General features: G+C 34.1%; 1 protein-coding gene across 2 annotated transcripts in view; it reads left to right on the forward strand.

The window, feature by feature from the left end:
- Positions 1 to 208: 208 nt before the first annotated feature.
- Positions 209 to 24,421, forward strand: part of LOC145737765 (uncharacterized) — a 50,888-nt gene continuing 26,675 nt past the window's right edge. Inside the window, exon 1 of one of the 2 annotated variants that reach the window (XM_081992596.1) lies at positions 209 to 975. The gene's annotated coding sequence lies outside the window, so the exon portion shown is untranslated. The remainder of the gene's footprint in view (positions 976 to 24,421) is intronic. The other variant, XM_081992588.1, reaches the window with a different exon arrangement.

Raw genomic sequence — 24,421 nt, forward strand, 5'->3', positions numbered from 1 at the left:
AAACACTATGAGAACTCCAAAATGCTTCCCAAGCAGTCGAAAGCTTTCCAAAACAGTCTAAAAGTTTCTAAATGCTCTTCAACTAGTCTAGATGCTCCCAAAACCGTCTGAAAGCTTCCAAAAATTTCTAGAACCGTCTTGGAATTTCCAAATGCCTCTAAAGCATTCCAGAACATTCAATATGCCCTTTAAACTGTCCAAAAACTTTCCAAATATTCCTCAAGTAGTTTAAAAAGGTTCTTAAACACTATGGGAACTCCAAAATGCTTCCCAAGCAGTCGAAAGCCTTCAAAAAGGGTCTAAAAGTTTCTAAATGCTCTTTAACTAGTCTAGATGCTCCCAAAACAGTCTAAAAGCTTCCAGAAAATTCTAGAACCGTCTAAGAATTTCCAAGTGCCTCTAAAGCATTCCAGAACATTCAATATGCCCTTTAAACTGTCCAAAAACCTTCCAAATGGTCCTAAAACAGTGCAAACCTGTTTCAGGGGAGCGTTTCAGGAGAGAGAAAAATATTTAAAATGAGGATTATTGAAGCATAAGCATGTAAAATTTGGATCCGTTAGAGACTGTTTGCAAAACTAGACAAAAAAATTCCACAAACATAATCGAATAAAATCGTAAATTTGAACGGTAACTTCCGACACCTCCACGTACCTCCGGCCGTCCAGACGGAATTGTCCCGTCCTCGTTGCCGGGACGTTCGCTCGTCGTCCCTCTCGTAGTTCTGCGCGTTCACCCGGGTCCAGAACACAGGCTCCCGTTTACGTACGAATTGTGCCGGGACAGTGCTCTCTGGATTTTCGTCGTCGGAGCGTTCCCGGGAAACTTGACCGAGGTTGGGGGATTTATACGTTTGGAAGTTACGGGGAGTTCGACGAGGTTTCTCGGCCGGTGAACTGCAGCAGCAGGTGTTTGTCGCCCGTTTCCGATTTCGTCCAAAACCGATAGGAAGACCCCCATTTTTTTTCCAAAAGGGTGAGTTTGTGTGTCATTTGATAGGGCGTTTATGGAAGTATTCGTGTCACCATTGACAGGTGGATATTTACGGGAATGTGTTGAGATGGCTAGGAGGGTGCAGAGGGAAGGCAATCAACTCGAAAGCTTTTACAGCGGAGGTGGATAAATTATTTATCAACCGCTCTGGTCTATTAATTAAAATCCATGAAATATGAAAGTACCGGTAGCAATTCGAAACATTTCAATTTTTAGGGGAAGCAAAATAAAAACGGCAACATTGCAACTTTAACGAAAGTAATACAGAACAACCCAACCTACTGCTACTACTGCTAGTCTCTGTGACATAACTGTCAAAAAATGGTAAAGCTGTGATACTACAATTCAAATACCCCAAAAATAAGTAAATGAATATTTACTATTTTGTTTACACAATTGAATGATAATTTCTTGCAACAGATTGTAATTTTTTGGAAAAATGCACTGAACTCCTCTGACACCACAAATTACGATTTCCAGTTGGTCTTTTAAAAGCCTTCAGAACAAAATGAAATTCATAGAAGTTAGAAAGATGTTTGAATGAACATTTAAAACTTGGTTTGTTCCAATTAGAAACACTGTGGGAACAAACGAGCAGATCATAGCTTTGAACAAATAAGGAGACAACACTTTAATATTCCATGGTTTTGCTGCTGGTCTTGTTTGGTTGGTGTGTTACATTTGGTTGACATTCCAAAATAATAGTGTGAGTTTCAGTGTTGTCTGATTTGGTAGGTCATCCTATCATTTGAGAAATATAGTTTAAATTTCCGTATATTTCATAATTTTCTAAATTTCACATCAACTATTTAACCTTTTGTTTTTCTTTACTTGCTGATAAATGGACAAGCACTCTAAACTCTGTAACATCTAATTTTCTGCTTAAACTGCACAACGCTTAGTCTAAGCTCATTGATTTAGTGACCAAATTTCGCTTGGTCTACCCGATTAGGAAAAAATTACCCAGCATGATTTCGCAAAAGAAGTGAAAGCATTGTAAATCTAAAATAGTTGTACCGGGTGATCCAATAAGACTGTTCCTCGACTCATAATCTAATTTCCTCAATATTTCAGGTTAGGAATGAGAATTTGAAAAACGGTTTTCACTGGCCTATTTGGCTGTTATTTGGCTACTTGTTAAAGTCATATCATTCCATTTGTTTTTTTATTTTTTTTTGGAATTTGAGTCATGGTGTTAAAAGTAGCCCCCTGGCGCAGAAAGATTCAACTAAATTAACTATATTTTGGTTGATTCTTGTTGTCCAAGAAATGCTCTTTTCAACAATACCGAATTTGTTAAAATTGGTCAAACCGTTAAGAAGTTAAAGCAGGTTATTGCAAAAAACAATTGAACACCTCACGCCATCTTTGTTTTTGAAATAACAGAAATTTGTTTTTTACGAAAATGAGGAAAAAAAACTCTAGTTTATTGTGCAAAATTTATAGAAAATGCAATTTAAAAATTTAAGATGGCAGTTACGGCCTCTGGTGGTCATTTTTAGAACTTGAAAATATTTTCCAGCGATTCTTCATGGCCGATTTACCTAATAACCTCAAAATCATACGACGAACGGTTCCCGAGATATGTTCGAGGAACAGTCTTATTGGGTCACCCGGTACTTACGCCGGTTTATAAAAAGTGCCTAATTCTTAACAGAACTTGGAAATTGGAAAAAATACTCACTTTCCACCCGGGTGGAAAGTAAAAGCAAGTAATTTTCATCTTTCCACCTGGTTTACACATAGGAAATAACGTTATTACCAAAATTATTATACCGCACACCGTCGTGCGGTAAAGCTGGTACACATACCGCATTGTTGTAGATAAAAAAAATATAAAAGTACTTACTTTAGTGAATTTGCGATTCAATTGGCATTTCAACTGACAAGAGTGCCAGTTAAAATAAGACGAGTAAGTGCATTTTTCATTTTACTGGTCGATACCTGCTTTTATCTGTCTGATATCGTTTTACTTCTGTTTTATTCGGAAATGGGTTGTATGATTCGTATAGACGGATTTGTTGTAAATCGTTTAAACAATACTAGTAAAAAAACAACACGAAAGCACGAAAATGAAACAAAATTTTTCATTTGTGCAAATATGATTACATCTGTTGATCGTAACTTTACAAATTTGCACCGTTGTCAACTAAATTTCGAATTTTGTGGACGGGAAAATCAGGTATGAAGAAAACAAAGCGGTTTTTCATGCGATTCCATCAGTCGGGTTATAAATTTCGATTTAATAACGCGTTTCATCAACGCAAAATCAATCCAGTCACATAAAAAAAAACTGGATAAAATTGCGCCCGGAGAACTGGACAAAGCAATTAGAAGCGACATCGATCCTTTCAGAGCTCCGATGAAATATTTAATTAAAAGTAACTGTAATTGAAATACTCTGACTGTTTTTTGATGCTAGTTCACTGGATGTACCCTCACGGGATAATAAGAAAAAGTTTGTAAGGTCATAACTCATCGTGTTTGTGTCGAGTGGATAATTTATCAAAGGCGGTCTGCAATTCGAATGACCGATCATGGAAATTCAAGCTCGAAAACCGTGAAGCTTTCAGGGAAGTGAGTGAATATACTTTGCTTAATTGGGTACATAAATTTGGCGCCTTTGCACTCTCTGAAGACGGACGGCGTGTGTCTGAGAACTCCCCCAGGCTGAAGAAGGAGGATTTTATATTTCTGGAGAACGTTTGTAAATTTAGAAATAAATCGGTCTATAAATACCACTAGCAAAGCTGTCATCTTGTGATTAGTTGAATTTGAAACCTTCTAATAATTCTCTTAACTCGCCAGAGGCTTCTAAAATCATTTTGGAAGGCCAGAGGTCTCCAAGTACTAATGAAAACCTCTCAACATTTGCCACTAGCCTCTACAAGTGTAATTAACCTTCCAAGAAAATTTACAGAAGTCTCTAGGTACTGGTGAAAACCTTCCAAAAATCGTATTATTATTATCCAAATTTCAATTTAAAATTAAAACTTTAGTGGTCGATTTGCCTGTATTTGAACTGAGTATATTTTTCTATTATTCTTCATAGGGAGGGGAGTTTGTATTTCACCGTTTTCCTTAAATCCTTGTTTTAGTGTATTTTGTGCTTCTGTTGTAGGAAATTGCACGATATGACTTAAATGATTTGTTAAATGACACCCACACTTCCAATAACTTCCTTGAGCCAATAAGTGTAAAGTTGGTAGGACTCTGGAAACTTTGCAAATTGCATTTTCTTCTCTTTGTATTCTTAAATGTGAAGATGTTCCATCAAGCACATCCAAATCACATTTCCGCGATAATCGGTATACAATACATCATCGGCATACATCTTGGAATACTTCTGCAGTCAATGTGGATGGATTTTCCAGTATCTCTCAAAAACCTCCAGTTACTCGCAAGTTGTCTGGAAAATATATGATGGAAAATAAAACCAAATGTGTACTTCTAATAAAATACCAGATTCCTCATCGTTGATTTCATTTAAAATAAATAACTATCCAAATTTTCCTCTAAAAATCAATGATAATTTTAAATCAATAGTAACAAGTTGTTATGTGATTTTGGTTGTTGAAATCATAAGAAGATCCCCAACCATATCTTAACATATTTAACAACATTAGGTAGTCACAAAAGTGGTCACTTCTTGTTAATACCCTTGTTAAGCAAAAATATGACTAAATTAACAATATTGAAAAGTTGGCAATGATTACAAATAGTAAGGCCGTTAGAGTCATTTTGGAATGCCAGAGGTCTCTAAGTAGTAATGAAAACATTTCAACAATTTCCAGTGGCCTCTACTTTCCAAAATGTTTCTAAAATTGCCAGAAGCCTTCAGAAACACTATGAAAATACCAGAAGCTTATAAATACTAGTGAAAACCTTCCAAAAATTACCTAAAACACATACACACACACACTAAAACAATTCTCTAAAATTGCTAGAAGCCTCTAGAATCACTATGGAAGCATCAGAAGGCTCTAGATAATAGCGAAAACCTACTAAATCATCATAATCAATACAATATTGCTTATAAATTGTCAATCTGCCTGCACCTGGATCTGATCCACTCATCTTCCTCTAAAAAGGGTCCTGTTGAAGTCAAAACAAACTAAAAATAGTTTCCAATACGAAATACAGAAAAAAGCTTTTTCCTAATTAAAATTTTCCTATATATACAGGGTGGTCCAGTTTTAAGTGTCAATAATCCATCATTCAATAGTCCATCAAAAATAAGTTGACATGCATTATGTCATTTTCCTGAAGAACGCTTCCTAAGGAACAAAGACCTACAAATTTCAGTTTAAAAAATGTTTTTGCTCAAATTTGGAACAAGTACTAAACTACTAAAATTATTTTGAGGTGTTGATATAGCGAGATTGAATAATCTCAAAACTTGATATTTACTACTAGGAATAGTTTTAAAATTCGTTTTTTCATAGTGCAATCCATTGTTGAGTGTCTGAAACTGGATTTGAAGCACGAAAACAATCCCGAAAAAAAAATCAAAATTTTTTGGATTAAAACAAGTCTAGAATTCAATTAAACACCTGAAACAGTCCAAATTAGTGTAAAAAATAGCACTAAAAACAATCTAGATTTTTAAGAATTGCTCGAATTTTTAACACTGAAGTGCCTAGAAGTCAATTTAATAGTGACAAAGCTTGAAATGACATTTTAAAGCCTATGAAAAATGTCAAAATTGTTTTTTAACTCTGCTACGACAAAAACTTGGTTAAGATAGCCCTAAAACTCGATTTTCGCAGTTTTAAAGCACTAAAAATAGTACAGAGTTTTGAGAAAATGAAAACCAAAGTAACAAACTTGAAAAGTTAGCCTTCAAGTCAATTTTCATGAATCTAATGTCAATATCCTGTATTTAAGACTATTTTCAAGACTAAAATAATGAAATTTATTTCAAATTATGAAAACTTACTTCAAATGCAAATTTTAAGCTTCTGATGTCACTTTTCATTGCATTGGAGTCATTTTTACGTGTGCAAGTGGATTTTCAAGGTTTAAATGTGCGAATTTGTAGTCAAAAATTCTAGAGAAAGTAGTTTTTCATGTCTACAAGTCAATTTTCAATACTAGTTTTTCAACTTATCTGAAAACTATGAAAACTGGTTACAAAGAAAATCTTTAAGCCTCGCAAGTCAATTTTCACCAACTTTCAAAGTAAATTTAGAGGTTTTTAAGTCAATTTTCAAAACTAAAGTCTTTCAATTTTTCTGGATATTATGAAAACTGGATACAAAAACATTAAACATTTTTAAGCTTGTTAAGTCAATTTTTAAGTCGGGTTGGAATTTTTTTGTGGAGAAAACTGTGTTCTCTTACCCAATCTTGTACCTACATCATCACTATGTAAAGATTGACTTTTTTCACTTTGCAAACGATAAATTAATCTTTCTCACAAAGTCACAAGAAAACAACTTTTTGCTAACAAGTTTTAAATTTCAAGGTATAAACAATTTTTCAAAATTTGTTGTTTTAGAAATGCATTCAGTATAACTTGGGGGAAAACGTGATGTATGAGTGCATAACATAGTTTATTGATTGCGGTTAATATACAGCAACAAACTTTGCTTACCATGTGAAATACAGCCAAGTTTACGAACTAATATTAGTGGTCGTAAAAAAGAGAAATGGAGGTAATTTCATCTCCGAAAGTTACCGGATCGAACTTGTATTTAGAGGAATACTTCGAAAACCCCCGACTCCAGTTTCTGGAACTGTTTACGAGCCGGCGGTAATTTTTCCCCCGGCTGAGGTGGCACCTCGCTAAAAGTTTCATCAAAACGAAAAAAATGAGCCGTAATTTAAATGGCACAGGATTCGCAAAAACCTCTTAAATCATCAACAAATGAATAACGTTTCTCGAAGACACCCGTAATCTGATAACTAGGGCCGCATTTATGAAAAACAACCACGCAAAACCGACGAATAACGAAATAAGGAAAAAGGGGTCGGCGGTTTAATGCGAGAATTGTATTCGAGTCAGTCTCAGCTTTTATTCGGTCCAGGGTGTGGATTAATCCAGTTTCATTAGGTTGTAAAAATCCCTTCTGTTACACCACGTAAATATTTTCTGGGCCTGGATTTATGTCCCTATCAATTCTGAAGAGCCTTATAAATTACAACCTAGACAAACATGTTGCGTGTAATTCTTAGTAACAACTTGTGGATTGTGGAAACGTTAGAGAAAAGTCCCTGCATCTCAAATTTCTTAAGTTCGGATAAACAAACGTCTCTTTGTTGAATTTTTCATATCTAGTTAACCTAAAAGGCGAAACTATAGTATGAGTTTGAATGTATAATCTGTTTATAAAGTTATTCAAACTGGTATGCACATGTAGGTAGCGAAATTGGATTACTCAGTAGGTAAATAGTGTGGTTCAGCAGAATATACTTTGTAAATTTTCTTTCCCTTTTTGTAAACTAAAGAATTTCACTCTAGTAGTTTACAAAAATATCCCGCATTTTATTAATTTATTTAACAAAAATAAAAATAAAAAAAGTTCTAATCGTGACTTCCGGTATAGCAGAAAGTGTCGCCATTTTTAAAATCAACAGTGTCTCAGCTCAGTGTGTCCGGACTCAGAGTGTTTTGACAAGAAAACCCCATTTCCCGGCTAGATGGGCAATTTTTGAAAAAAGATTAATGACAAAAACCGTTTTTCGATATCTTGCCAGGTCGCGGCGCTAGAGGGCGTTTTTAAAATTTTGCCCATTTTGAAAATACCTGACAAGGTAGAAGGTCCACAAACATTTTTTTTCTTAAATTCCGACTTTGAACTCGGAATTTACATTGACACATTGCAAAAGCTCTTGAAACCAAATTAGACAAAATTTTTCAGTTTGGCAACATTGCAAACATTATTCGAAGCAAATTAGTAAAATTTGTTAACTTTGGCAACATTGCTAACATACTTCAAAGAAATTAGTCGGACTTGTCAGTTTGGTTACATTACAAACACTCTTCGAACCAAAATTGTAGAATTTGTTAGTTTGGTAACATTGCAAGGACACTTTTGAACCAAATTAACAAATTTTGTCAGTTAGGCAACATTGCAAAAAGTCTTCGATCTTAATTAGGAGAGTTTGTTAATTTCGCAACATTGCAAGCAAACACACTTCAAAGAAATTAGTTGAACTTGTCAGTTTGGACAGATTGGAAGCACTCTTCAAACCAAAATTGTAGAATTTGTCAGTTTGATAACATTGCATATACTCTTCAAACCAAATTAGTAAAATTAGTCAGTTTGGCAACATTGCAAACACTCTTTGATCTTAATTAGTAGAATTTGTTAATTTGTCAACATTGCAAAAACACTCTTCAAACCAAAATAGTAGAATTTGTCAGTTGAAGTTGGAATTTAGTTAATTTCTGAGTTTGAACTAAAAATTTAAGAAAAATAACGTCTGTGGCCCTTCTACGCCTTCGTAGAAAAACTACAAAGTGAAAATAAACGAAGAATAATAGCAGTAGCCAATTCTGACTGAAAAATATGGAAAACCCTGTGCCTGGTTAAAATACTGGAATTTAGCCGGGTTTGTTTACTTGCAATAACAGCAGCAGGGAAAATCCAACAGAAAGCAAATTCGCAGCAAATCAATTTTTCAGACCCCCAGGGTCTTTGACGATTTTTTTGAACTAATTTATAGATTTCAAAGCCCTTTAACGCCTAAATCCCTCCAGGCTTAACAGCCGAAGGAAACTTTGTATTATTAATAACAGTTAACATAGCTTCGGCCCAATTATCCAACTTACTAACTAAATAGCTGTGTCTGAATATGTATTGCTATCTCCCTGCAGGGAAACTTCCTTTCGCCCGGATTATTCTACCTCGGACTATCTCGCGGCAGTTTCCAAGTAGGTTATAAACCATCTACTCGAAAGTTAGAAGAAATAACTGACTTGACGCTATTTCCTTCCACGAGACACGTGCATCGGCTTGTCAAATATAGTGGAGAAACTTACAGTATAATTAATTAAAGTGCCGGGCGAAACTTTCGCAACTTCCCCCCTCTCCAGGCCGAAAAAAGTCAAAGTTCCGGGAAACTTCTCCAAGGAGAAAAGCCATTATAACATTCTTTTTATCTTGGTCAGCTACGTGTGTCTGTGCTGCTACTAAAATTGAAGCCTAGTTTCCATTAGTTTGCCAATATCTGCTGGGTCATCCATTTTAATGTATCAAGCTGAAAGCCAGTTATTGACTGTGAATGTATACATAGTTCAGCTGGCACAACAATCCCACTTTGATTTGTTGGGATTCTTGTTTGTTTTGAACGTTCAGGAAGATTATTCCTATCGGGGCAGTCATTTTGTTTACTAGTGTCACTTTCAAATTGTCAAAACTATCTACAATCTTAAGACACGTTTATAAAAAGGATTAAAATAGTGGATTTCTAAATTCCGATAAATCCACCGGCAGTTCAAGGCTTTTCTGCATTTTGATTGATTTTTAATATTTGAAATGTTTTGTTATTAACCATCAAACATAATTCCCAAAAGTAACACTTTAAACAATACCTTTCACATGCACAAAATATTGCAATAATTAGATTGTACTTACATTTGTTACACGATTATTATAATTGAGAAATGGTTTACTATTTCGTTAATTCACGAACCCGGTGCGGGTTGCAGAATTTGGGACGACTACATTTTGTGGCACGAGACGGAGTCTTCTACCGTCTGCCTTACTAACGGATGTCGAGAATAAGTATGATGCACTACGTGCATTCTGACTGTAACAGAATTTTGCCATTTTCGAATATCTGCTTTAATTTAATGAACTTTTTAATTAATACGAATTTCTATTCGTGACAATAGTTTAACACAAAAACAAACTTTTCTAACAGACGTCTTTCTGAACTGGTCTCATTAAAACCAAAATGTTTCGTAAACTGCATTGGTAAACAAAAACCAGTTTAAAAAGTTGTGTAAATCGAACTGTTGCGGAAATATACAACACGTACCAACCCAGTGTTTTGTTATTCAATTTTCGCGGAAAATCCACGTGAAAAATTGGAAAACTCCGGAATCGTGTGCATGCCGGTTTCCGAAACCTCAATACGGACATTTGGAAATGCGATTTGCACCTATAGAAGAGACGGTCTTTTTTCGTTGCACAGCTGCGGAAAACATCAATAAACATGCAGTGAGCAGCTGATATTTTACGCGAAAACGAATTAGCCATTTATTTCTTTTTGATTGGCAAATTCTCAAATAGACAGTCACTAATGCGTTTTTGATGTCAGGTTATGACAAATGGGGGTGTATTCAACTTGTTTGATCAAACTTCCTGTTTTGTCTGTTGCCAACAATTAAAGAAACAAAAAAAGTTCACTGTTTTTGGCACAACTACGAGAGTTAAAATATTTTCTCAATGACCCAAAAAGCTTCATTTATAGCAAAAACAAGAAATATTCAATTATTAATTGTAAAATAACTTCTATTTTATAAACCGTTTGATTTACGCTAACCTAAAACCTTTGGTGAAGCTGTTTTGAAGTTTCATAAGTGTAAAAAGAAATTTATTTCAGGCAGAAACTTTCAAAAAATCTGTCCAATTACTGTGATTTAAAATTTTTGATGTTAAACCCGTTTAACTGGACACATTAAGCTAGTGTCAACCTTGACATTTTTGGTAGGAGAAAAAGTCAATTAAACTGTACAAAACAAGCAATGCGTTTTTATTTTCTCGTTTATTTTAATACTATAACTTCCCTAATCCGAGTTTAATCTCGGAAACGGCGCACCGGATTTAATGAATAAAAATCAGTTTTCGTTATAACGGTCTTTTTTTTGCCTTTCGGGGCACGGTTTTACATTTAAACTGGGTTTGTTTTTCTTTAATTTGCAATTTATTACTCTAATTAATATGATTTTAATTTTCTTCGGTTATCGATCAGAAGCGCATATTCATCACTTAATGTTATCAGCCGTTGCAGGCGTATAATGGCAATATTACATTACAAACATTTGCACTTGTAGTATTAACTCTCTATTGTCTACCAAGTTCCTCTTTAATTATCCCATATGAACTGTCATTATTGTTCTAACACCCAACCTACTTCATACTTCCATTGTTCTTTTTACATACAAACCGAGACAATGAATGTGTTCTCTCTTTCTGCTTTAGATATTAAAACACTAGACATGGTTTTTTTTTTCGCTCATCCCTAATCCACCTTTTAATATACCTAATATTTTCTAATATAATTTAATATAATATTCTGTTATTAGTAACATTAGTAAAAATACTGTTAAAAAATTTTCAATTTTAGAAATTTAGAAATTCTTCGAGTCACATGACCCAAACTGTAATAGTAAATCTTGGTTTATGGAAGGTTTGCATCACGTGATAACTTTCCCCAAGTTACTTCCTGAATTTCAGCAGGTCACGTGAATTTTAGTATTTAAAATTTTTTGTTGTTTGACTTTGCTGATTAGAATCATTTTAACTAAATCAAATTTGTAGAAAAATTACAGAACTGGTCACGTGACGTGTGCAGTTACTGAATTTTTTACGTAAAGTGACTTTGGTATTTCTATTTCTTTTTCTACTCGTCAAAGTAAATTTTTTCAATTCACTTGACTCAAAGTTTCCAATTTTTGTAATTTTTGACAATTTTTTGCTGTGTAAAATCTCTGTTTTAAAAGATCAGGGGACTATTTCTACAACTCGTCCTCAACCGAATTAGAAATTTTTAGAAAAATACTTAAAAGGTCAGTTTCTGAATGTTTTGTGTTCACGTGACCTAAAATTTGAATAAATTGAATTTAAATTCAAATTGTTTGAGACTGTGCAGCATAGAATCAGTGTAACAAGGTCACCTGACTATTTCAGCCACACGAACTATGTCGAATTTTTTACAAAATACTTTAAAGATGACGTTTAGTTCCTGAAAGTCTTCAAGTCACGTGACTCAAAATTTGCAACTTTCATAACTCAAATTTTGCTGCCTAAAATTATTTTTTCAAGGTCACATGACTATTTCTGCGATTCCTGAATTTTTTTCGCTCACGTGACCCAAAATTTTACTGAATTGAATTTTGAATTCGAATTCAAATTTTTTGAAACTTTGCTGCCTAGAATCAGTTTTACAAGGTCACGTGACTATTATGCGTTTCGTCTTAAACTATGTCAAATTTTTAAAAATACATATACTGAAACGGTCACGTGTTCAGTTCCTGAATTTCTTCAAGTCACGTGACTCAAAATTTCCAAGTTTGCTATTTCAAATTATTTTCAGTTTAATTAAGTCACGTGAGTATTTTTGCCACTCGTCCTGAATCATGTTAAATTTTTAGAAAAATACTTAAAAGTATTCATATTTTCTTCAGGTCACGTGACTCAAAATTTGCAATGTATGCATTTCAAATTTAGTGAATTTGCAGTCAGGAGTCAGTTTAACAAGGTCACGTGACTATTTTGGCAAATTTGTCGTAAACCAAATTAAATTTTTAGAAAATTACAGAACTGGTCACGTGTGCAGTTACTGAATTTTTTACGTAAAGTGACTTTCGTATTTCAATTTACTTACTATTTTAAGCAATTTTTTTCAGATTAGGTGACTCAAAACTTCCAATTTCTGTAATTAAATTTTTTTGAGATTTTTTTGCTGTCTAAAATTAGTTTTAAACAGAATAGAAATTTAGAACAGAATTAGAAATTTTTAGAAAAATACTTGAAAAAAAATACTAAAAAATCAATTCAAATGTTTTTCTGCTCACGTGACCCAAAATTTAAATTAATTAAATTTTGAATTCGAATTCAAATTTTTTGAAACTTTGATGCCTAGAATCAGTTTTACAAGGTCACGTGACTATTCTGCGTCTCGTCTTAAACTATGTCAAATTTTTAAAAATATACTGAATCGGTCACGTGTTCAGTTCCTGAATTTCTTCAAGTCACGTGACTCAAAATTTCCAAGTTTCTTATGTCAAATTTCTTGTTACTCTGCTGCCTAGAATCAGTTTAATCAAGTCACGTGAGTAATTCTGCAACTCGTCCCGAACCATGTCAAATTTTTAGAAAATTACTTAAAAGGTCACGTGTTTAGAGTCTGAATTTCTTCAGGTCACGTGACTTTTTTTGCGACTCGTCCTGAATCATGTTAAATTTCTAGAAAAATACTTATAAGTCACGTGTTCAATTCCTGAATTTTTTCTAGGTCACGTGACTCAAAATTTGCAATGTATGCATTTCAAATTTAGTGAATTTGCAGTCTAGAGTCAGTTTAACAAGGTCACGTGACTATTTTGGCAATTTGTCGTAAACCAACTTAATTTTTTAGAAAATTACAGAACTGGTCACGTGTGCAGTTACTGAATTTTTTTGGGACTCGTCCTGTATCATGTTAAATCTCTAGAAAAATACTTAAAAGTCACGTGTTCAATTCCTGAATTTCTTTCTTCAAGTCACGTGACTCAAAATTTCCAAGTTTGTTATGTCAAATTTCTTGTGACTCTGCTGCCTAGAATCAGTTTAATCAAGTCACGTGAGTAATTCTGCAACTCGTCCCGAACCATGTCAAATTTTTAGAAAATTACTTAAAAGGTCACGTGTTTAGAGTCTGAATTTCTTCAGGTCACGTGACTTTTTTTGCGACTCGTCCTGAATCATGTTAAATTTCTAGAAAAATACTTATAAGTCACGTGTTCAATTCCTGAATTTTTTCCATGTAACGTGACTCAAAATTTGCATTGCATGCATATCAAATTTAGTGAATTTGCAGTCTAGAGTCAGTTTAACAAGGTCACGTGTATTTTTGCAATTTTTCTTGAACCATGAAGAGGTCAATCGTGGTAAAACGAATACTAAACATTGTTAAATTTTTGGAAAATTACTTAAAAAGACAGGACAATGTTCAGTTCCTAAATTTTCGCAGGTCACGTGACTCAAACTTTAGAATTTTTGTATTTTAAATTTTTTGGGCACTTTGCTGCATATAGTTCAACACGATCACGTGACTATGTCTGCGTCCTAAACCATATCGAATTTTTAGAAAAAATCTGTAAAGATAATGTGAAATTCCTATATTTCTTCACGCCACGTGACTCCAAATTTGCAATTTTTTATATTTTAAATTAAGAAACTTTGCTGCCTAGAATCAGTTTAACCAACTCACGTGATTATTTCTGCTACTCGTCCTTTCTCAATTTCTTTTGGTCACGTAGCTTTCAATTTAAGTTAAAAAGAGTTACTTAATTGGAAAACAATTGGTTAGATGATTTTTGGTTATTTAGGGTGGAGCTTGCTTGTAAAGTAAACTAAAACAAAAAAAGAAATTTTAATAGCTTTACGTGTTTTAAATTAAGGAAATTAAATTCTTAATCCCTGTCCAAAAAATGCTCTATTTCCAAATTCCTTGCAATTGATTTATTTCGTACAAAAACAAGGCATTTAAATGAAATCTCATCAGCTGTAAGAGTTTTAGACAGTTAGTTTTAGTAGAGTTATTATACATAATTATATACAGAGTGTTTCATTTATCTTTTTCGAAAACGTCTAATCCACCACTTCCAGTCATCCTATAGTATGGTATACAGAAAATTTTAAACCATTTTGTATATAAAATTTAACTTTTGCTGTAAACTTTTAGAATTAAAAAAATCAAACCTAATTAGTCCACTTTAAAGTGCTCAAGGCAGTTTTAAATTAAACTCGGTTTGCCCTGTTTTAATTCCCAGTTTATGACCCCCAGATCCGGGACAATTAATATAGCGAAACGACTCTATTACACACGCATAAAAGAATGACATTAACCTCAATTTTGCCGGCACTCATTTTCTCTTATTTTCCTTTTTTACGTACTCATTCCGCATAAATGTTCCCAGCAAGAGGCTCCACAGTTATTAAGAAGTTATTTCATTACGGACGAGGCGTCGTCATTTAAATGTTTGCCCCGAAACCGGCTGGTATTTTAATTACCGTTCATTTATCATGCAAACGAGAGTAATAAATATATGTAAAATAGTTGTGAGTATACAGAATGTTGATATCCATTTCTGACTTTAGATCAGTAAAGTGGCAATCATACACCACAGGATTATGCGCATGGTTTTTTTTATACGACACGGGATTTTAGCTTCAATTTTTTTTAATATGGAGCGAGCTAAGTGGAAATTTTACTCCCGAACCAGTAAACATTAGGCCGCTTCGATATAACTTTGAAACCGGTTTTCCTTGGAAACTCCCTTTTAATGGAAAAGTTGAGGCGAGTCGTAACTCCCGCACATTAGCGGCCTAATAACGCATCCAGGAAAATTAATGTGGCATGATTTATAGTCACGAGACGTTCAAATATAGTATTTGACTGATTTTGGTGGTTCATGTCGTTTAATAGAGTGACCACATGATGACTGTCAAAAATTGTATACTCAAAATCTTTGAGATGAGAGCTGCTTTAAGTTTTGCTCTATCTAAATCTGTTGAGCAGCTGATTTGACTATGCAAAATGTAAATAATCCAGTTTCGCAATCTTTCATATAGTGATACTATAGCAACATGTTTTTTTTTTATTTTACGAACTTGGAGTTCCACTTGTGATTTAGCAATTGTCTGTTTCCACAAAATTATCAATATAGAGTACCTAATGAATAATTGATGCATCAATCATAGAGATACTATAGGTGCAACATGTGTTTTTAATTTTACCTACGACCTCAGTGTAAATAGCTATTTACGCATAGTTTTCCGTTACGTAATGAACTTCTTTACGCACAGTGGTAAAAAAGCGCACAGTTTTAAGATCGGCCCCAAACTATCGTTCTAATGCTGGAAAAGATGGATTTTATTTACATTTCTTCCTTTATCCGAGTATATTAAATGGAGATCATCGCGTAATGCATTGTTCATACAGTTTTAAGTAACTACCACTTCGTCCAGAATATTATCTGCAATAGCAAACACATTAAGTAATATTTACTGAAAGTTTTCCCTTTCTTCTTAATAACTGTAATGTCACCATAAATAATTATTTAAGTAACATGATTTGATTATGATTTTTTTTATTACGTTATTATTTTTTTCTTTAGTTGCATAATACCTATGATTAGTACAAATATGATGTCAATACGTTGAAAATATACTTTTTCTAATTTTGGCATATAAAGTGACACTTTTCAAAACTGATTAGAGTGACAAAACGTTTTACTTTTCGTAACTAGTTACGAAAAGTTTATTTCATTACTCCCTGTTTTTATGCATTTCCGTAGAAACATATGGGCGACATCCATCATAACATGTCGTTGTCACAGTTTATACAAGGTGCTATGAAAGTGAATATTTGTGTTAAATCACTTTAAAAGATGGTTTTCACCGCTTTTTGGTAAAAATTAGAAAAAATTATTTATGCAACACGTTTCGAAAATGTCTTATTGTGTAACTCATTCAAATTGTAGGACCTCGCTGCGCTCGCCCTCCAAACATTCATTCGTTACACAAAATCGATCTTTTCGTAACTGGTTACATAAATAGCTATTTTTAATGAAAAGTTACTCTGAATTATATGAATTGCAAAAAAAAGACTTTCCATTTGGTCGTAGGTAAAGTATAATACGTCACACGTGCTCTAAGCTCTAAGGCATTTTACGCCCTCATAATTACACACTCGCCGCTACGCGGCTTCTTGCATAACTTTTTCCATATCGTGCGTAAAATGCTTCTTACAGCACTAGTTACGTAATATACTATTACGAACTTGAAGTTCTGCTTACAATTATGTGTTTACAGTATAATCCTCAATAAGTCTTCTCTTGTTAACGTCATGAAACTATTTCGTCAAATTACTCTTGTTAATGCAGTTTTTTTTTTAATCATAAATTTGTCAAAATGTCTTAAAGCATTTCCATTACACTCAAGTAGACTTTAAACAATGAAGTTGGCGCTTGAAGCAATAAGCTCTTTACGTCACTTTCTGGACTGGTTGACAAGACGTACCTTTATAAAATGAGAAAAATGGCTCTAATAAACTTAGATCATATTACAATAATTAGCGTAAAATTTCTCGTAAAAATAGTGCAAGAGTTTCGCAAATAAAAAGGTTGAAATAGGATACAGGATCTTTTATGGCGCTAAAAGTCGATAAATTTATTTGCGTCCCTTAAAGCGGCCATTCGACTAGAGGCTCAAATGTCTGGAGAAACGTACTCAAGATAATATGATTCGATCTAGGATGGTATTCATATAGAATATACTCCGCTTCAATAACTTCAATACAGGTTTATTGGCGCCGCTCCCTTTCAGGGTACATACACATCGAAAATTGTAGCCGAGAAAATAAATCTTTTCGTTGTGTAAATAAAGAAAAAAATTGAAACGTCGAAATAGTCAGCGTTGCCAGATTGCTTTTTCAATAATTTATCAGGCTACCAATCGATCAGTCTGGTTGGTTCTATTTCAATTAATTAATTAACCGACACAATGAGTTACTAACGAGATTGTTGTGATTTATTCAAAACGGAAACGCCAAGCTTGCTAGACAAGAACGTGTTTTGTCGTGCTACGACTGGACATTTCCAGCGATAATTGCCCTAATCCTGGTGAATTAATGGTCGGTTTTTCGCGTAAAATTCTAATGGAAACAAAACATAATCTCCCCTCGTCATTGGTTCACAGGGGGATTATTCTAGACCCGAAATAAATCTTCATTAGGGTCACAAATAAAGCGTCTGTGATCGGGACACAAAAATCACTTTTACACCAAAATCCCTTCAATTTCGATTATCCGTGTTGTCGTTCCCCTTTTCTGCCTCGTAATTGTGTACAAACACACAAGCCGAAACAAGAGTCGTAAGTTTAAAAAGGTTCTTCGCGTCCTCTCCATTTTCTTCAATTCGGAGTATGAATTTAAGGGCGTAGGCCCTTTAATGGAATATGCACGACGTCGGGGCCCTGAATTTATGGCATAATTACGTATATTAGTTTTTCAAACATTTAAGGTGACGTATAGTAGTCCCATGTGATCTTAAAAGGTAACATTCTCGTAAAACCGTGTCTACAAAATTGTGTTTCGTTAAAGGTTTTTAGTATTTTGTGCTTTAGTTTGATCATCTTCATTAACTTTATTGATGTCTGTGCTTTATGAAAATGATTTGGAAGAATACCTGAACTGAAACAACTTGGATAGGATAAAACTGCCCCAACAAGGGCACTGGAGCCAAAAGAAGCTGCCAGGGCAGCCCACAGACTGGCAGGTCTCAATATGCTGATTAGAGACTCAGCTGAATCGTGGGGTCATCTTGGAGACTGGGAGGAGGCGTTGAGGGAGTGCCCGGAATTGTTGATGAAGCAGAATTGGGCGCCTCCGACGCTTCTGTCCAGCGGACCTCTAAAGTTTGTAGTACCCGAGAGGGAGGACTGATCTACAGGTCTGGAAAGGTCTGGTTTACAGATGGATCCCCGAGGCAGGTGTGTATGGTACGGCTTCGGGGACGAAGCTTAGCTTCCCTCTAGGCTGCCACTGTACCATCTTCTAAGCCGAGATCTTCGCGATCATCCGATGCGGGGAGTTTCGCCGGAAGGATATATTTATCTGTACGGACAGCAAGTCAGCAATGACTGTCTTAAAAGCTGATTCAACGACATCTGCGCTGGTGCTGGAGTGTAAGAAGACATCTTCTGGCAAAGATCCGATATAGCTCGGGAAGAGGTAGGAGGCGGCAGTTGCGATATCTCATGGGCTTCTTTCCAAGAAACAATTCCTGATGGAATTATCCAGAAAGGACCTCAGATGTGTGACAGGACTTCTCACGGGTCCCTGTCAGATGAGAAGACACATGCACATTCTGGGTCTGTCACAGGATCCGGAATGTCGCTTAGGTCTGGAAGACGAGGAAACTCCAATACACGTTCTTACACAGTGCCCTGTATTTGCGACGATCAGAAAAGAGCTTTGGGGTAAAAATGTAATCAATCCCTTAGATATTCAAGGTACCCGGCCAAGGAGGCTTTCTCAGAGCCACCGAACTGGAGAGCTACTAGCTTGTGATGGGTCAGAATGGAGATGGAAGTGTCTTCTCCGAAGGAAGCCCATCTAAAAATATCATCATCATTATCATCAAGGATGTTCCGAGCAGAAAGTGACAATATTGAAACACCCAATGAAGAGTCATTTGATAGTGATGATGATTCATATCTGAATGCTGAAGATTTCTGTGACTTACTGGAAGTAATGGAACTGTTAAATTAGAATAATTTTCAAGAGAAAGAAGCAAACTTTGACTCCCCTCTAAGGTTTCTGATTTTCAAAACGCACCAGGCTGTTATGGTAATGCTGTGCATTGCGTCGACTTCAAAAAGCTGAACTTATGGACATAAACAGGCATAATCTAATCTCTTCAAAAATTTTAGATGATATTCCTCAGAAGTAATATTTTTCATTTATAGCCTATATCAAAGGGTTATAGGATCTTTGTTCAATAAAGCAAAATGACAGAAAAACAAACTTAAACTTCCGAATGAACGATGCCAAAAAATAAATAAAAATTGGACAGTATTCAAGAAGCAAAACGCGAATCGATATAGATTTCTATTACGATCTGTTTGGCCTCTATTAACCTTACAGCTTTTCCTGGAAGAAAATCAAATTACTCTGTTTTAGTTGTTTCTGTCTGATTGGCACCCCTTCGAGGATTAATAACTTCAGCCAGTGGTATTTACAGATCAATTTTCTCTCTTTAAGGTCTCTCGTTTGGTTGATTTTACCGAACAAAAACTTAAATTAATGTCTTTGACTGCGTTCAAAGTTTAGCAAATTGTTCTACTTGGCACAATATCAAAACTGGGAATTTTAGTCGATCATTACTCGTATAAACAGTGCAATTTCAATTCCAAGCTCATTTTAAACGTCTCGCTCAGAATCGCTAACAACTTATTAAGCAAATCACACAAAGCTACGAAAATTTTCCGGTCATAAATTATATAGGGCCTTTCAATTTAATGATCCTTTTTGTTTAATTTCAGTGGGGTGCGGGACCGCAAAACCGACAGCGCAAATTCCAACTTTCATATTTCATTTAATTTTGCCCCGGCAACAAGTTTCCTCAATATTCTATGGTTTATTGTTTTAACCGAGTACAGTTTCGGACATGGCGAGCATAATAAAGCCGAAGCTTTGTGAATTATTGCTATAACGTTGCAATTTTGACTCCCATCCAATTAAACGTGCTAATTTGAGCTCTATCGGTATTACTGTTTGAAAACTCACCGCCTCGGTCTGATTTGATTATTTTCGATAAAAGCAAAAATGCGATTTTCAGTATTTTCTAAAGTTATGAATAATTAAACTTTGCAGCTTACATGAGCTTCCGGAGGCGCGCTATATTTTTAGGGTATAATTAATTCAGCGGAATGAAGGCTTTACCATCCGAGCTTTAAATTTCACAAACAGACATTGTTCTAGCTAGCTAGAGTTATGACAGGTGAGTTTTCCGAGCCGTCGACCGATTTCGGTTGTAAACAGCAAAATAGGTCGAAACTGTGTTTGAAATACGAAAGCAAAGTATTTTAAGAGTAGCACTTTGCATTTGAAGATAAGTTCGTTACTTTTTGAAAATGAAAGTTGAAAAGTATTTTACCAACAAAGTCAAAAGTTAGTTTATGTTTCAACAAGCAAATATATTTTAATAAGCAAAATTGCCTCCAGATTCTATATCTAGAATCTACTCCAGGTAATACAGAGTCTACCATGTTCAACAACTCGTTGTCAGTTTGGTAGGTTAACAGGTATGATACATACAGAGTGGTCCAGTTTTAAATGTCAATAATTCACCATTCGAACATACATTATGTCATTTTCATAAAAAATGCTTCTCAAGGAAAATACAGTCCATAAAAGTTCAGTTTAAAAAATCGGTTTCTTGTCATTACTGTCAGACAGCTGGAGCAATTTTAATCAAATTTGGAACAAATACATATGAAACTAATACTCATTAGGTGATGTTAATGACCTTTATCGAAACTGTCTCTGTGTGTTAATTTTTCTACTGTATCCTTATTTTTCAAAAATTTCAATTTTTTTTACTTTACTTGTTCAATTTAACAAAATAAGTTTTTTTTACGAGATAATTGAGTTCAAAGACCCAAAACCAACCCAACCCAACTTAAGAGTTGTCTTGAAAACGGTGAAAATTGAACTAGGAAGCTTCAAAAATGTTTTTGTAGCCAATTTTCATAGTTTCCAGACAAATTGAAAGACTTTAGTTTTAAAAATTGACTTATTAACCAGTAAATTTACTTTAAAAGGGTGAAAATTGACGAGAGGCTTAAAAATTGTCTTTGTATACAGTTTTCACAGTTTTCAGACAAATTGAAAGACTTTAGCCTTGACAATTGACTTGGAAACTGTGAAAATTGACTTGAAAGACTTAAAACTGTCTTTGTAATCAGTCGTTATAGTTTTCAGATAAGTTGAAAAACTTTAGTAGTGAAAATGGAATTGTAGCCATGAAAAACTAATTTATCTAGAATTTTTGACTACCAATTCACACATTTCAACCTTGAAAATTGACTTGGACACCAAAAAATGACTCTGAACCAATGAAAAGTGACATCAAAAGCTTAAAAATTTGCATTTGAAGTAAATTTTCATAATTTGAAAATACATTTCAATATTTTAGTCATAAATACAGGATATTGACATTAGATTCATGAAAATTGACTTGAAGACTAACTTTTCAAGTTTTTTTACTTTGCTTTTTATTTTCTTAGAACTCTGGACTATTTTTAGGGCTTTAAAACTGCTTTCATTTTGGAAAATCGACTTTTAGGGTTATCTTCACCAAGTTTTTGACATAGCAGACTTAAAAAACTATTTTTACATTTTCCATACGCTTAAACATGCCATTTTACGCTTTGTTAGTATTAAATTGACTTCTAGACGCTTCACTGTGCTAATTTAAGGCTCAAAAATCGAATTTTAAACTATTTTTATAGTAAAAGTTGTTTCAAACTCTTCATTGATAAAATTAAACAATTTTCGCATTAAATGCTACGATATTAGTCATGAACACTAATTATTAGAATTAAATTAGTTCGAAAATTCGGAAATGTAATTCTAAATTTCGAAAACTCGGATTAGTCTAAAAAATTGAACGCCAGTAAACATTACTCCAACAATCCGGTTTTTTGACTATTTTCAGTGTCAAAAATTAACTCGAAAACCTCACAGATGACCAGATTTGAATCCTTTTGAACCATTTTAAAGTAAAAAATACAATAACCCAAGTAGACATTTTTGTCAATTTTGAATAATATCCAGTGAGCGTAGAAAATAAAGACTATCCTTCTAAACAATTTTGAAGAATGTCATTCACATCACATAACGAGTACTCATTTCATAATTGCTTGTTCCAAATTTGATCAAAATTGTTGCAACTTTGGAGGTCTGTGTCTTCCTTAGGAAGCGTTCTTCAAGAAAATGGCATAATGCATGTCAACTTATTTTTTGATGGTCTATCGATTGGTGAATTATTGACATTTAAAACTGGACCACCCTGTATAATACATAATTTGTCACAATTACGTTTAGTAGCACCCTGTTTATAACATTTTTCAGTTACAATCGCGATTAAAACCGAAAAGCAACTCCGTATTTTAATCTCTCACTTTTCGTGACAACCTTCTAGTTTACTTTGTTGTAGCGCAAAGTATGCATTTAATCGGTCTAGAACACCAGAATTGGTGGCTTGATTATTTTTTGAATGAACAGAAACTAAACAGGGTCACATTTCTAGAAAAATGTCCATAATACGTGAATCAAGAGAGAATGGAAACTGTTACGGTTATGTCCGCGTTTTACGCTCCCTGATGACGATAGAAATAACTTTGCGCCGCGGGAAACCTTTCGCCAAATGGAAAACTTTGATCTGGAAAAGTACACTTACTCTGTTCTCTGAACTTGTAGCATTGCAAAAAAGTGAAATTTTATTATCATTATTATTGAGGTCGTAAAATCACTTCTAGACTAAATTATAAAGCAAAGTAAGAAATAATGGTTTTTGGGCAACATTAAGTAAAAATCTAGCTTTTCCATGTGGATTTGAATTGTTTTCCACCTTTCAGGATGCAGAATAAAGTCGTTGTTTATCCATAATTCCTAACTTACTCCTTATTTTTCATTGCATACATGTTCAAATCAATCACACACATTCAATATAATGGAAATGTAAACAAAATTCAAAAAAGTTCAGATATTTTGCTGTGCTTAAGTTAGGTCGCACTCCTGCGAATGGAGTTACTCGACAAATATAAAAAACAGATAAATAAGCTTTTAAAACGACTTAAATAAAGGTAAACAAAGTTTTAATAAACTAACCTAATTAAGAAATGCGCAGCTGATATGTCAAAATGAAGAAATGCTTTATTAAGGTAATTCATACAAATATTTTACTTTTGATCTAAATTTATAGGCTAGATAATTATGTGACAAGACTCACATCATCATCGTTTTCTAGTTTTACCTGTTATGCCTGGTAAAACTTAAATAATACAGCATTTTCAAGTTTTCTGTTAATCCATCTCTCAGTGAAACGGCAGATGTAAATATTGTTCCCACGCCTTCTCAAACGCTGTAGAAATGAATTTTCTTGTTACAAAAGTTTCGCCAAACCTTTGATTTCGAGAAAACACGCTCCGAATTGAAGAAAACTTTCCAGTTTTCTTTGAATAAATTAATCAAAAACACGAATGGGTCTAAATAACAAGATAGTCACTCAACACTCGATAATTAATTCAAAAAGTAATTTAAGATTATAGCTTAATAGGACGTAAAACTCTGGAGGATATCAGTCATTCTAATTGGTTTTTGACCCCTAATTTGACGCTATTTATCAGCGGGAGGGCCAATTTAGTATGTTTTTACGTCAATTCAATGTGAACGGTTCAATAAGTTGGTTTCCTCATATTTCAAGGCGACTTTTGTATACCTACATAGTCTGGAACCTATTACGACTTCAAAGGAAATCTGGAAAACCGCCACTAATGGAAGCAGTTTCCTAAAGCAAAGCGTCTCGTTTATTCTTAGATTATTGATTGCATTTCGAGTTGTCGTTGGTTGAAGAAACACAGTTATCAGACGGAAAGTCTGATGAGAAAATCTTTCTAGTTCCACCAATGTAAGTCGATTTCTCCTTATTAAATCCTTAAGAAGCTGCTAAAACTGATGAACAGTGATGCAACATAACTTTTTCGAATATATTTTTAAAGAAAATTTTGTATTAATCAATTTCAGGAGAATTAAACTAATAAATGCACATCATAAGCAACAGCAAAATGTAATTATAGTCTGAAAGAAATTTTTTCGGTTTGTGAAGATATCTTTTGATAAAATCCTTATCGTTTTCCAAGCAAAACACACCAGATTTTCAGTTGTAACACATCCAGACACTTATCTAATCCAGTTTTGTAAT

This window comes from Ips typographus, linkage group LG1 (genome assembly GCF_016097725.1).
Source record: "Ips typographus isolate SLU linkage group LG1, UJ_Ityp_2.0, whole genome shotgun sequence".
NCBI lineage: Eukaryota > Metazoa > Arthropoda > Insecta > Coleoptera > Curculionidae > Ips > Ips typographus.